We start from the raw sequence: 13706 nt of genomic DNA, 5'->3' as shown, positions 1-13706 counted from the left end.
GGTTCCATAGTGAGTTTGAGGCTAGCCTGGACTACATAGCAAGCTTCTCAGCTCAAAACAGATTAACTTTAGTTGTGTTCATTTTCAGTGGGATTATTAAACATTGCCACTGACTTGCACAGCATCCATTATGCTCTATTGGGAGTGCTGGTCGACCCCATCATTGCAAACACACTCAGAAACAGGTATTGAGCTGTGGTGGGACATACTGGTGCTGCCCTTTCTTTTGAGCCTTGATTCGTGATTTGGGTAGAAAGCCTGATCATCGTTCCCACCTTTTGGCTTTTCTTTCTCTGGCCATTTCATCTTCTCCCTCTGAGCATGGGTGACCCCAGTCTCATCACTTTTACCCGGTCCCCGTGTATTAAGTTGAGGCTGAGCATAGAGAATGAACACATTTGTAAAGCTGTGGGCTTTTGAATCAGATGAAGAGATTCTTTTAAAATGTCAGCACCCCTAGCCCTTTGGGAACGTTCGGCTCTGAAAGCCTTTGCAGCCAGGTACCCTTTCCCGGCAGGCTTTGGGAGACAGGCACATCTTGTTGGGGACAGCTCTCTTCTCTACACACTTACATAAAGGCTCCCGTGAAACAGAGAGCAGCATTTTAAGCGCATCGAAGGTCATGGATTTAAAACAGAGTCCTTGAAATCCAGAAGCACTTGCTTTCATAACGGTTTTACATCGCCTCCCTGGGACAGGGTAGGAAGGGCGGTGCTGTGGGCTGGCTGGCAGATCGTGGTGGCAGTGCCAGGCTGGGGAAGGAGCCTCAAAACCACGGAGCTGCCCACTTTTCCTCCTTTTCCTGGAGGAGGTAGCTGCCAGCAGTCCTTGAGCTCAGGGCTGGACCATCTCCATTTTATGACGTAGTCTCTCAGAGCTTCACCCAGGGCAGAGTCAGGAAACTTGAGTTTTCTTACTGACCTTCAACTTGTCTGGGGGCCTTGAGCAGATCCTCTGTCCTGTTCTGTTGAGGCACCAAACTCCCCCCCATCCCTTGCCCTCTTAGAGCTTGGAAGAATGACAGAGCAGGCGCAGGCACGGTGAAAGGAAGTCTCTAGATAACTGTGAAGTCTTGGGTGGAATAGCTTTTAGACTGGTCGTAAAATAGGCAACTAACTTTGAACATTCTAAAGTTGTGAGCAGTGACACCCGAGTCTCACTAACATGAAGGCTGTCTCCTAGAGGGTCGCATGGGTCAGGGGAGAGGTGAAATCTGAATATGTGGCAGGATGTCTGCCTGCCTTTTTCATGTACCTGCTCAGGTTTTTGCTTGGTTGCTGTTTGTTCACGTCTTTCTTTCTTTCTTTCTTTCTTTCTTTCTTTCTTTCTTTCTTCCTTCCTTCCTTCCTTCCTTCCTTCCTTCCTTCCTTCCTTCTTTCTTTCTTTCTTTCTTTCTTTCTTTCTTTCTTTCTTTCTTTCTCCCTCCTCCCCTCTTTTTTTTTTTTTTCCTGTGGCAGTGCTGGAAATTTAACCAAGAGCATTTATGTGCTAGGCTAGTGTTCTGCCTTGAGTAACATTCTCAGATCCACCCCCCCCCTTTTATTTCAGGCAGTAGCCCAGGCTGGGTTGGAACTAATATGTAGCTCAGGCTGTCCTTGAACTTCTCTTTCTGCCTTCATCTGCTGTGTTCTGAGGTTGCAGCTGCACCAGCTTTTCACTCGCTAGTTATCTTTTCCAGCCTGATTCTGTGTGGCCCTCGAACTCGAACTCTGATGATCTACAGATGACAAGTGGCAACCCCTAATAGTCACCTATCAAGATCATTCAGCCCTTGTCACCAGTGGCACACCTTCACGCCACACAACTCTGGGGTGTGTGCATGGTCACCCAAGAAGTGACAGTCATTGTCGTATCTAGATTCTGAGTCGTGAGGGTTAAGAGAAACTATCGTTTCATTCTGAGCGTTGACACTGAAGCAATAATGCTTCCTGTCTGCAGAGATTTGCACCAAACACTCACGCTTGGAAGGGAGGACCTGGTTCTCTCCAGGCTGTCCTTGAGGCTGGGGGAAGGGAAAGGGCTGCTGTCGTGGGCTGGCTTGACTCCCTCTCTAATGAATACCATCTGGGCCTGCAAGCATTTTGGTGTGCTCACTCCCCTGGGCACAGACACAGTTCTCTCTTCCGAAGACCCATTGCTCAAGATGTGTCTCTTCGGAGGAACATTGGTAGCGTCTACCCACCTGGCTGTGAGGAATTCATCATTCCCTCTGTCTGCAGGCATGATCACACCTCCAGGATCTAGGGCACGTCAGGAAGGTAGAGGCTGTTGCGGCTCCTGATTGCCAGCGTGAAGGTGGCTTTAGCCAGCCCTCGTGAGGTGGTCTCTCCTGACATCAACCCCCAAACTAACAAGAAGGCTAAGCAGGAACGCAAGCTTCCTACGTGAGCATCTTTAAGAAGCTGGGGACTGCATGTAACTGGCCATCTAGGGACCATCAAGTCCTGAACAGGTGCCAGACACTAGAGTGACCTAGAGATGAGGGAAACACATAGCATTTGATCAAGGGCTGGGCTTAGAATTATGGAAAAGCTTTCACTTGGTAGGTATAGAAATTGGAGACCCCACGCAGTGGTTGACCTGACCCTGACAAAGTCAGATGTTAGAGCAGGATGCTTGGAGGCTACCTTCAAGCCTTCTTGGAAAATGTGTGAGCCGCTAGAATCAGCAGGTCTTAACACACAATGTATTCTGGGAGTCTGGAAAACACATCTTTGCATATAACTCGAGTTGGTTGGCCTGTGGTGAAACCCGGGATTTGTTTTGCAACCTTCGTGAGCAATTCTACAGTGAGTCGGGGTTAAGAATCAGAGAGTTACCTACTGGCTCCGAAGCTACCAAGCCACAGGGAAAATTAATGCAGCACACAGTTGTTTAGTGACAATGGTACATACTTCTCACTGTGATCACAGAGCTGACAGAAACATGAAAGGGAGGAAGGATGCATTTTTGGTTCACAGTTTTAGTTCACCATGGCAGGAAAGACATGGTGGAGTTCATGGTTGTGGGTGGAAGTTTACCACATCTTATTGAAGCAGGAAACAGAAGACTTAGAGGGAGGACTGGGATCGAACCCTCAAGCCCTACCCCTAAGGTCCTAGGTCAGCGAAGCTTCATGTCCCGAAGGTTCTCTAAACCTTTGCAAATAGCACTGCCACCTGGGAACCACGCGTTCAAACAAGAGTGTAAGCCTCACAAAGGAGAGGGTGAAACAGGAGCAAAACTGTCTGTGTAAAAATATTAAAGGGTGTATGTGTGTGTGCTTGGGAGGGGGCCTCCTGGAAGGTGTGGGTGGGAAGACTGACTGTCGGGGATGAACGGTCCCCTCCCTGTGTGATAATGTGATCCACCACAGTCCAGTGAAGAGGGAAGGCCCGTGGTCACTTAGCAGGGTATATAGTTGGTCCAGCCCAGAAGGAAAGCCGGGAGTCCTTGTGTCACAAGGGGACACAAAAGGAGAAAGAGACAAGGGGGAAAGGGAATCTTAGCTCCTGTGCGCTCCAAGGGCCAGGTGGCCTCAAAGCCAACTTGGAGCCCTCTGCTTGGGAGCTGCATCTCCGTGCCCTGATGTCAGCTGTCCTGCCCTAGAGGAGTGCCTTGTGCATGGCTGGCACGGTGCCCTCCTTGCTGTCAGAATGACTCAGATCCCCTCCTGGTGCTTGCCTGCTCAGGCAGCACAAGCTGTTCCTTTGGCTTGTGTAGACGGAGCCGGTACTTCTCTCTCCAGGATGGAGGCCAGGGAAGAGGGGTGTCTGTGTGTCGACCCTCTTCCCCTCTCCCTCTCCAGGCACAGGGGTGGGAGAGGAAGATGTGAAGGCGGCATTACAGGCACGGCAGAGCTTCAGTTTACTCCATGTGAAACTGCCTTGCTGTGTCTAGCCTTGCTCAAGACCTGCCCAGCAGGACGCTGGGCATTCAGGACAAATGATCAGGTGAGGTGGCGCTTGAATGGAAGACTTTCCTGAAAAGTTACCAACACAGGTGGACAATTGCTGAGGAAACAATATTGTTAGTAACCGTCTGGCTGTATGACATGACCTAAGATCATTCAGCAGAGAAGATTTGGGCAAAATGTTCACAAGACACTCTATAGCCTTTGCCTAGCCTTGGTGACCTCCCTCCTACTCACTCTTTCCCTTCTTTTATAGTATTTTGAGCTTGGAGATGCCAAATCAAATGCAAAAGGTCACATGGATGTTGAAGAGCAGAATTGAAAACCAAAACCAAGTTCTTCGGTTTCTTCTTCTTCATCATCATCATCATTATTATTTTTTTTAATAATGCCAGGGATGGACCCCAGAGCCTGGTAGGTAGGCTCTACCTACCATAGAACCTATGCATGGTAGGCTAATGCTCTCCCACTAAGCTGTACAAACCCAGTCTGTGAGTTATAAGCTTTAACAAACTTTGTGCTTGTGAGAGTGTCCGTTCACTCTCAGCTATCAGCACTCATCTTATATAACCTGTCCTTGCAATGTCACAGGATGGCTTTGGGTGCTTCATGAACCACCGATGCTTTCAAAGGAGTAGCATACTAGGTGACTAGGCATTGGGCAGGTCCCAAGGCTGAAAGACTGGCCACTTACTGAGTGGTGTTTCCTATCTATTCTGTCCTCGAGAAGTTATAGATTGTGTTTAGCCTAACCTATTATTTTAGGTTGAACCACATAAAATCAGCATTCTTTGTTTGATGGTCAAGAATGGTCACCTAGGGGTAATATTTTAGAGGTTAACCTAATGCAGCAGAGGTTCTAAATGGACTCTAAATAGAGGATCTAAGGGCTTGGGCTTCATAGATTCAAAACAGACAGGGAACCCTCTGTCTGTACTGTGGCTGTCACATCGGAATTGTCATCCTGTTAGTTAGATGTCACAGATAAAAGAGCTGACCTGGCTGGTTGCCTGTGAGGCTGTCCTTCACCTCCTTACATCTGGAAGTCCTTGCCCTAAGGGCTTACAGACCTTCCCCCACCCCACCCCAGGAGGTGCCAGGGATCATCCATTGTGCTAAAGGCACGGCCTCAGGGTTAAAGAGCTCTCGTTAGAAGCTTTTAGTTTTGCTTTCTACCTGCTCTGTGACCTTGAGTGAGTCAGTAATCTCCCTGTCACACAATTTTCTCATCAGGAGAACAGGAGTGATAACGTACTCGCCTCCTGGAGTTGTGGAGATTATGTAAGTTAATGAAGGCAGAGCCTGTGGAATGGCGCCGGTGTATGGAAATCTCTGCCACTTTCCCCTGATGCATTATGCATATTCCTAATATTCCCACATCTCGGATGGAAAGGGCACGAGCGAGTGTGCTCTTGACACGGAGTGGACGTTTCTATTGCCTACAGCCTCAGGGTCAGGGAGTAGCTTCTGGGAAAATGTCATCCATGTTGTCCAAGCACAGTGCAGCTGAGGGCCTGAAGGGAAGGTATTCAAACCCTTCACAGCCATGCAACAGGTTAGAAGCTTCTAGAACAGTGGTTCTGAACCTGGGGGTTGAGTGACCCTTTCATAGGGGTCGTATCTCAGATATCCCGCATAGCAGACATTTACCTTACAATTCATAGCCGTAGCAAAAATCACAGTTATGAAGTAGCAGTGAAAATAATTTTTAGGGTTGGGGGGAGTCACCACAACATGAGGAACTGTGTTAAAAGGGTCACAGCATTAGGAAGATTAGCTGATAACCTTCCTAATGATCTAGAGAAACTATTCAGAGAAAAGTTTTCTCTTGTGAGGTAAAGACCCTCATAAGCATGCAGGGTGAGAGGAAGCAGGACTAGCCTGGGCCTCCCAGGGGCTTATTTCCCAGTTCGCGTGATTTGGGGATGCTCTCCCCTAGATTGTTCAAGAAGGGGACACCCAAGAACAGTACCTCCCTACCTCATCAGATGAGATTGCCTAGTTCATAGAAGGGGGCTTAGTTCATAGAAGCCCACTTATGAACTACTAGTTCAGGTGCCCCCCGGACCTCCCCACTGATATGATCCATGGGGCCAAGTGACCTCTGTTGTACTTCTAGTGATGGTTTGTTACAGGAAACAGGCTAGGATTGGTCAGCTGCAGAGAAACTTAAAGAGGAGCCCAGTGAGAGCCCTGAATATGGAACTTCTAGACGTTTTCTTATTAGACTCAGGGCAGCATGACTTTCCTGGTGTCGATGTGCAAGGGTACAAGCAGACTATGACTGACGGGGCACCAACTTTGGTATCCAGGCATTTCATCAACACAATAACCACTTAGGCACAGGTGACCTCCTGTATGGCTCTTGACCTCCCCACCAGTGTAAACTTTGGGATCCGAAACTTCCTCTTGACATAACATTGCTGGTAAGGCTCAAAACTCACAGTACCAATCACACCCCAGTTCCCCGAGCAAACACATACCTTCTGCTGTGATATTCCAAGGGCTTATTGATTTCTTCCTAAAAACCACAGAACTCCTAAAAGCCAGAACTCTTTTTGGGAAAGATCAAAGTTTTTACTACACGCATAGGCTCTGGGGACTCAGCTATTCGGATAGCTCACAGTCTGTGAGGAAAGACAAATCAGGACATCAGCTCCTTTGCCTTTGGGGTTGTACAATTGTTCGTGACCACCAGGGGGTGCTTTTCTGCGAGCGTGGGCATGGCCTGTACCCTCTGCTTTGGCAGAGTTTGTGCTGACTCTAACCATTTCTAGGAAGGAAGCTCTCTGAGGTTCCTGGCATGCTCACTAATTCCATTGGCCCCGAGGACTTTCTCCAGGCATCATCTTCACTGACTTTGGGGATTAAGGGATGGGTGAGTAGGGAGGACAACTGAGCATCTTGGAAACTTTGGGATGTTGTTATCTCAGGAGCGACTGATGGGACAGGGCAGCCAGGCAGGAGCGGCCGAGTAGCTACAACAGTTTGTGGATATAGTTACATAAACTCCCAGAGACCTACTTTAGGCCACTACACTGCTTCTAATGACTGTCTGCCTGAGGTCAGAGGGGGAACAGGTATTCTTTTTTGCTCTGAGGTTTTGGCCACTGTCCTGCTCCATCTGCATTGGGGAGGAGGGGTGTCCTTGGATGTCTTTTGCACCCTAGCCATGGTCTCCACCTCACCTACTGCAATCTCTCACCATTCATAGGAGTTAGCTCCTTCACCCCTCCCCCGCCCCTTCCCCATCTCTCCCCCACCCATTCCCCATCCCTTCCCCGCCCCTCCCCCATCCCTCCCGCACCCCCCCCCCCCGCTCTTGCCCTCTCCTCAAAACCTTGATGGGAATCTCTATGAATAATCCTTTAACCTCCTTCCATGCAGACATTTCATATTCTGTGATTGGCCCTCATCTCTGGGCCCTTGGGGATGAGAAAACTAATTTGGAGCAACGGTGGCAGCTGCCAGCCTACAGGGTTGGCCTTCTGCGAGGTCTGTTAAATGTCAGTGAAGACGGTGGGTGCCACATTTCAGAGTGTTCTCGACAACGGTGGCCATGATTTTGTGCCCTACCAGTTTTTATGATCTGATTCCATACCACCATGAGGTTCTTTGCTGTGGGTGGGGAATGACTGCATATTATAGTCCATGCTTCAACCCTTTCTCTGATCCTAACAGCAGCATACTCCTGCTCTTCTCTCTGAGCAGCAAGAGCAGCAGCCACCTCTTCCTGGCTTGATAGTCAGAACTGCTTTGGGGGTATCCTGAACAGTTTTTGGTCCGTGTATATCACTTTCTGTTTGGTTGTTTGTTTGGAACAGAATCTCGTGGAGCTCAGGCTGTTCTTGTGTCTGTTATGTAGCCAAAGATGACTAGATTCCTGGTCCTCCTGCCTCTGCCTTCCATGAGCTGGAATTACAAATATGCACCACTGTACCAAGCCTGTGATTTGGTTTTCAAAAATACATTTTGGTGTCACAGTATTTGACTCAGAGCATCAAGAAAAAGAAAACTTGGCTCATGTAGTTCACAAGAATTCACTGAAAAAATTATCATAATCCCAGCACAGCAGGGCACTGGGGAATTCAAAGCCACACAGGCAAGGTCCTAGTACCTAGAAATACAATTCAGTGGAGGAGACAGGCATGTAAATAATTAACCAAGTGACTGCTGCTGGGGTGGGGGCCAGAAAGGAGAGAGAAAGAATTGATTCTGTGGCCAGAAGTGGGGATGAGAGAGAGGTCCCAGAGAAGGAGCTCTTTCAAGCAGCCTTTGAGAGAACACAGGGGCTGTGCAGCTGGAGAAAAACAAGAGTTATTCCAGGCGATGGCAGAAGCACAGACAAAAACAGGGAGGTGTGAGAATGCACAGCGTTCACAGAAGACACAGCCAAGGCCGCCGCCCACTGCTGTGCCAGCGGTGCGCTGCCCAGTGTCAGGGAAGGCCAGTGTCCCAGACTAAGACGTGAGCAACACACATAGCAATATAGTAGCCCCTTAGCCAGTCCTAAGGCAGACATGGGAGACAGAGTCCTGAGAAGTTCTGCTTTCGTTCCTTCTGTTGCCTGAGCCGTCATCATGCAACTGAGCAACAGTGAATATTGGTTGAGCAACTTTTGAGGCCTTGGGGTTTGACCATAGCTTGGCCATGCTTGCTGACTCTATGAGCAGGGGCTACTGAGGTGCCCGGGCTAGCAGTGACCGGCTGCATTGTCTGGGGCACTCCTTCACAGCAGTGCTACATGTTTCAGTAGTGGTCCGCGGATAGAGCGCCCCCTCTCATCACCGTAGACATTTCAGGGCGGGAAGGAACAGTACTGACCACGGAGGTAATGTAAATCAGAAACTGAGTTACTTGAAGGAGAAGATGGCCCTTCAAAGCCAAGAGCTTGGTAGTTTCTGAGCCTTGGGTGAGAAGCTCGGTCTCCTACCTTGAATCTCATTGCCTTTTTAAGCAGAAAGCTCAGGACCTCTCATGATGGGCCAGGAGTATGTTCTCCTGCCTCCAGAAATGGCAGCCTTTGAGATCTCAGTAGATTGGAAGTTCATCCTTAACCATAGCCCCATGCAGGCTGGGGGACTCTTCAGGCTGCAGTGCAGGGGGCTCTGTGTTCCGGTTGAGAAAATAGAGAGAAAAGTTGCCCACTGTTAAGAGCCAAAGATGGGAAGTGACACCAAGTCTCAGGGGTGAGAAGAATCCCAGAGTATGTCTAGAAGCAAAGGGTATGAGCGCGCAGAAGATGAGGTCTAGCTATAAGCCAGAGACCCAGCATCCCAGAGATCCAGCCACAGTCCTGACTGTGCAGTTGTCGCTGACCCTGGAAATGCACGGACAGTCATCCGAATGATTTTTCTGCCCTCTATAGGAGTCCTCCAGGGCCCCTCCTCATGGGTGAAAACTGAGATCTAGAAAAGGCATTGAATGGTCCAGGTCATTCCAAATGCACTGGTTCAAAGGTAGACACGGTGTAGTTCCAGCTCTGAGGGAGCACTTCCTCCCTGCAGGAGGAATCTGCCTCCCATTGGATGGTGCTCCTGGTACAGGTCAGGACTAACGGTCTTGGCAGCAGATGCCAAGCACACTAAGACTGTAGTGGGCAGGACAGAGAAGCACAGCTGCCCCCTCCCCCCATGCAGTGTCCAGCTGTCAGCCAGTCTGGCTTCTCACTTGCCAGGAAATGGTTTATTGTTATCAATGGAGAGCCATTGTTATCAATAGAGAGCCATCGCTTAGATTTGTCCATGAGTGGAGGGACCATGTGTGAGCATGCGTGTGTGCATTCATCTGCAATTTGACTTCCCCTTTGTCTCCCCTGAGGTGGAGAACAGAACCTAGTGTGTCTTTCTTTCTGCCTCCACGCATGTAGATTTTCATGACCTTGGAGAAAGCATTGATTCAGACAGAGATGCCAACGGAGATTTCCTCCCCAGAATTTCTCTCCTGAGGTCCTGGAGAACACAGATTCTTCCAGGCCTTGTGAGCCTGCTTTTCTGTGGGAGGTTGGGCTCTTTCGTCTTTCCTGTGTCATATACCTCAAAAGTTCTGACTCAGCACTGACACACTCTACCCAGCCCTCCCTGAACATGTCCTGTAGGCATCTCAGGAGGGAGACAGAGACATGGGAGACTCTATTTATGCCCACCCCAGACATGTGGACGTACAACTGGTACTCTCCTAGGTGACCAATTCCTAGTTTGCAGACACAAAGTGGAGTCTTTTTAGAAACCACATTTTAGCCCTAGGCATCTACCACATAAACCTTTAAGCTCTTTTAACTAGCAGCCTTGATTCTGGTGCAGGAGCTTTAGAACATTGGAGATATTTTTCCTTAAATAATAACATTCAGGTCTCCAGAACCTCTTGGTGACAGGTAGGTATGATAGCTCTGGGGGCATTGTATCACAGCCTTCATTCACCTCCCTTCCTCATCCTCCGGGCAACATGAGGTTAGTTACTGTGTGGCAGTACCTGATTAGACATGGTATCTTGTTTCTTTTCCTGTAGCTGTGATAACATACCGTGGTAAAAGCAACTTAAGAGAGAAAGCATCATTTTGGCTAGCAGTTTGAGGCCCAATCCTTTGGGAAGATAAGGGAGCAGGGGTTTGAAGCAGTCTGCTCGCATTGAATCACAGCCAAGAAACAGAGAATGCCATGTATGCAATGCTAGTCCCCAGCTTCCTGTCTCCCATTTTATAAGGCCCAACCCCCTCAGCCTAAGGAATGGTCCAACTCACCATTAATGCAGGCTTTCCCACAGGAGATAATGTAATCCAAATAATCCAGCAGCTCAGAGGTCCACCTCTGAGCTGATTCCAGCTTCTGTCAAGCTGACAATTAACAATAACCATCACACGTGGCAAAGATCAAAGGTGAGATGAAGGTGTCTCTGTCCATCCAGGAGCGCAGGCTGTTGGCCACCAGGATTTCACGCCTTCGTGGTCGTGTCATTAGTGACAATATGGTGGCATAACTCCAGCGAATGTGTGAGCTCATGGTTGTGCCAGGCAGTACGTAAGGTCCTTGGTATATATCTATTGCCTCATTTGTTTCTCTTTCACTTCTAAGAGATAAGCATTACTTCACCCGACGTTTAAAGGTTAAATCGCCTTGCTAAGCCATCTGGTGAGGTGGAACAGAGTTGAGGAGTTGTGACACCAACTCCATCGCAAACAACTGCAGCAGAGGCCAGGCTGGGCAGAGGGTTGTGTCAGGACACTAATTCAGCGCCTAGAAAAAGGAACACAATTAATTCACCCAGGGGAGCCGGGGAGCCTGACCTAGATAAGCCTGAAGTTGAGCGAATCCTTAAAACCTGGCATCCCCAGAATCTCAGCGCTTGAAAGGGTGAGGGAGGAGGGTTGCATGTTATAGGTCAGCCTGAGCTACTGCTTAGTTCTAAAAACCTACAACAGACAAAACACTGCATGGGTCTCACATGCCAACTAAGAGGAAGCATGATTTCAGAGGTGAGGCAGGGCCAGCAGAACCCACCTGGGTGGTGAGAAGAGATGCTTACCGTGCTTTTCACTTTTCTTTCCGGGGTGGGGGGTGGAGGTGACGGTGCGTGCTTAGGTTAGAGAGATCCCGACACACAGTGTTCTACCTTCTTGGTTTGCAGCTGGGGAGCAGTAAGCCTTCCTCGGAACTGCTAAAACCCACAGAGAGTTTCCAGGCATGGAGCCCCAGGCCTGCAAGAGGTTCTAGTCACAGGTCCTCACAGCACCCAACCTGCAGTGGGCCAGCGACATAGCCCCAGAAATGGAGTACTGCTCCTGGTCTCACCTGCAGCCCGCCTTCTGCTCTTCTCTCACCGTTGGTTTCTTGATACCACAAAGCAAAGTCTCTACATAGGGATCTTGGCCCCAGCTTGAGTTGTTGTTTCTAGATTCTCAGGTCTCTTCTCGGCAAGCAGAGGCAATAACACGGGTAGGAGAAGGCCCGGAATCCTGGTACCTCCATTCCCACTAGCTGGCTAGCAGCTGAATGGTGTTCTCTGCCCATTCTGTATCGGGCTCTGTGTCTGGTGGTGTGATCAGTCCCCACTGTTGTGGCCTCGGGTTTTTCCTCTGAAAATAACTAGAAATGAGCCACAGAACAGTCAGTGACTCACTGTCATTAAGCAGATGCAGTGTGGTGCTGTTATTGAATAGGCGCACGGTGAAGCTGGAACAAGCAGAATTCAGCCACAGTCATGGCAGGCAAGATGAAGAGCGGGCAAAAGGGAGAGCCGTCCAGCTGTTGGCATCCTGAGGCTATTGGGACAAGCCAGTGGCAGCAAGATGTCTTCCCAAAGGGTGTCTATCACTAAGGTAGACTTGTGAGATTGTGGGAATCATGGAGGTAAATCACAAAGGGTGTGCTCCCCAGGGATGTCCCTACTTCCAGGAAAACATCTAGCGTCTAGGTTGTACTGTGCAGCCTACTGCATGGAACCTTCTTAGATGATGGTCCAGTGATATGGGTGGGGCCTGGTTCTGTGTCTTTGTAACAAGCTTTCAGGAATAGCTGTGGCCACTGCTGGCTAAAGACACACTGGGAACAAGTGGCCAAGAAGATGACAATAGGGTCCTCCCGGGAACAAAGAGACTGGATTCAAGTGTGACCTTCTATTTTTAAATGTCTTAAGGAAGACCTCTCTTGTGGGACATGGGGGAAGAATCTAGGATGTGTGGCTTCTCCTAAGAAGGACTGCTGAAGGCATGGTTGGCAGGAAGACCCAGGTAGTCCCCAGGACCTGATGTTCCACAGAGCCGGTTCAGCACTGGCCAGTGACTGCTGGGGTCCTGCAGTCAGGTGGCATCATTCTCCAGAGGACCTCAGGTGGCCTCACTGAGGTGGCTGTTCTCTGCCCATTCTGTATCGGGCTCTGTGGACAAACGGTTCTGGTATTGCCCCATCCTTCACCTGGGCATCGCTGTCAGCCAACGTAGTCTGGGGAGGCAGACATTCCGAATTCATGAGACATCTGTGTGTCGTGTGTCTTGAGTTACTCTTTGGTGATGTCTGGAAGGTGTGTCCTTGGAGGTCACAAGGTCAGACCTCAGGGTGAAACACAACATGCCATGATAGAACATGAACATGGGGATGGAGACACTGGCAAGCACTAACACTGTGGATCCCCGAGGCCAGGGCGGACCACACAGGCTCTCCTGCTTATCTCCCACTCTTATCTGCAAAGCTAGTCCTCTTTTCAGCTGAAGAAAAAGAGGGCCTGCACCCAGGTTGCTCTGTTTGTCACAGATGCCAAATCACAAGGGCCCATGCTACGCCCCTTCCTCCCCAGAAATCTACACAGTCCAGGCTGTTGATTTCCAACCTATTTCTCCAGCCGTAGGGCAGGGGACCAGGAAGTTATTCCTGAGAAATGGTGCTTAGGCTTATGGGCAGGTGGTCAGTGACATTGACCCTTGAACTCATCCTTGCAAGCCTGGAGCTCTTCCAGACCGGATGATGAGGCCTGCCACAGTTATTTAGCCACTTGCTTTCTCCTTACCTTCTAGAGAGAGGCCTACTCTCGAATGACCCCTGAGTCTTAGGCCAGAAGTTCTCAACCTGGGCCACTTTTGCCTTTTTACTCCCAGGCGACATCTGACAGGTGTTTTTGGCTGTCACCCCTGAGTCATGTGACTCTAGTGGATAGTGGCCAGGGATGCTGACAAATTCCAACGAGGCACAGAACATCACGACTCAGCCCTGAGTGGGGAGAAGCCTTGCTCTAGATAAGTATTCCTGGGGTTCAGGGCTAGCCTGGGGGAGTTGGAACATAGGCAGCTGGGCTAAGTCTTTGCAGACAGCTTGCCCCAGGGTGA

General features: G+C 49.5%; 1 long non-coding RNA gene across 1 annotated transcript in view; it reads right to left on the bottom strand.

Moving 5' to 3' along the window:
- The window catches only part of LOC132654099 (uncharacterized), a 32242-nt gene extending 20358 nt beyond the window's left edge, over positions 1-11884 (bottom strand). The window contains exons 1-2 of the long non-coding RNA XR_009591783.1: positions 11414-11884; positions 10632-11124 (exon numbers count right to left, since the gene is read on the bottom strand). This is a non-coding gene — a long non-coding RNA (uncharacterized LOC132654099). The remainder of the gene's footprint in view (positions 1-10631; positions 11125-11413) is intronic.
- Between the last annotated feature and the right edge of the window lie 1822 nt (positions 11885-13706).

This window comes from Meriones unguiculatus, chromosome 5 (genome assembly GCF_030254825.1).
Source record: "Meriones unguiculatus strain TT.TT164.6M chromosome 5, Bangor_MerUng_6.1, whole genome shotgun sequence".
NCBI lineage: Eukaryota > Metazoa > Chordata > Mammalia > Rodentia > Muridae > Meriones > Meriones unguiculatus.
The sequence above is the reverse complement of the archived record's forward strand: the minus strand, read 5'-3'. Positions and strand labels throughout refer to the sequence as shown.